We start from the raw sequence: 1,696 nt of genomic DNA on the forward strand, positions 1-1,696 counted from the left end.
AGGGCCCGGCGCCATCGCGGAGCTGCAGCACGGCGCCTGCGGAGCGTGCGCGCGACGAGGACGCTCAGCGCCCGCACGTGTTCGCGGGGCCCAGCGCCCGCCTTGGCCGCCCGCTCCAGCGCCGCCGCCCCGGGGCCCCGAGCGAGCCCGGGGAGAGATTCAGGGCAAACTTCCTCACGGGGCAAGGTGCCGGGTGGAGCGAGCGCAAACACTGACTCACACGCRGCGCCTGGCCCTGCCATGACGTCCCAGCGCCGCTGCGGGTCCCCCTTGCCTGGTGGCCTCCATGTAGAGGCCGCAGAACAAAATCAGGGCTCACGGGGCACCCCACACCGGAACAGGAGTCACTCCAAGGGCTGCGGGCTTGTGGGGAGAGGCTTGTGCCTCCCTTCCCGGAGGTGCAGGGAGAAGCACAGGGAGGCAGCAGCGGGTGCAGAAGGAGCAACCCAACCTCCCACACCTGCACCTGAGCATCCCAGCAGCTGCAGCTGGGAAAGCAAAGGGATCGGCACCACCTGCACCAGCTCAAGGGAAAACACCTGCACAACCAAGGAGGGTGCTCCTGCCATGGGACAAGCTCCTCTTTGAGGTGCCCCCACTGTCCCAAGAGGGATTGCGAGTGTCCCCAGGTCTCCCACGGGGGCTCCGTGTCTCCACTCCCAACTCCACTCACTGCGCAGGGCGCCGAGCAGCGGCTCCTTCCTGGCCATGCTCCGCTCCCGGCTCCGCTCCCGGCTCCRSYMCCGGCTCCGCTCCCGCCCGGGCTCCCCGGGGGCGGGACGGGGCGGCCCGGCCCCTTTCCGCCCGGTTCGGCTCCGTCCCACCCGGTTCGGCCCCTTTCCGCCCAGCCCAACAAACACGCCCTTGACTTACATATAGGCACCTATAGACACGCTTACGTAACACAGACACTCATAACTACCCCTGAATACTTCCATATACAGGTATACAAACACACATCACACTCAGATTCCTTATAGAAACATTGCCATAGATACATGTATATCTATATGTATACAAAATCGACTGACATTGTATCTATGTATACATAGTAGCCATACATAGAGGTTTTTACACACATATATCAGACACTGGCATATATACACATACAGTGAAGATATATATTTTAAATATATATATATGTGCTTATATGTAATAACATAGATATAGGCATAATAATATACACTCACCTATATATATGCACGTCTAACTGTATATATATACATCTATATATCTATATATAGATATATAGGTTGATACATATAGATAGATACATATATATACATAGATGCATATATACACGTACATATATAAAAATATACTTTCTATATATAAAAATACACTTTTCTATATATAACTGTATATATATACACGTATAGCTCTCTCTATATATGAACAGCACACGTGAAGAGTGTTTCACAGGCGGATACCGAGGGGCTCTGTGACCCGCGTGTGTCCCCGGAGCAGCGGGCGGCCCCGGGGGGTGCGGGCCGCTCCCGCCCCCTCCCGGCTCCCTGAGCCGCGGGTTCGAGCCCGCCCACCGGCACGGCGGGGCCGGGGTCCCGGTCTGGCTTCCCTTGCGGGCGACTGGAGGCGCTCTGGGTTTATCGCTGAGGAGTGGGAGCCGGGATGCCGGACTGGGGTTAATTGCAATAAATAAATAAAATAAAGCGAAATCGCGGAAACAGCGCGGCCG

This window comes from Nothoprocta perdicaria, unplaced genomic scaffold (assembly GCF_003342845.1).
Source record: "Nothoprocta perdicaria isolate Ctin4 unplaced genomic scaffold, notPer1 scaffold_46, whole genome shotgun sequence".
Taxonomy (NCBI): domain Eukaryota; kingdom Metazoa; phylum Chordata; class Aves; order Tinamiformes; family Tinamidae; genus Nothoprocta; species Nothoprocta perdicaria.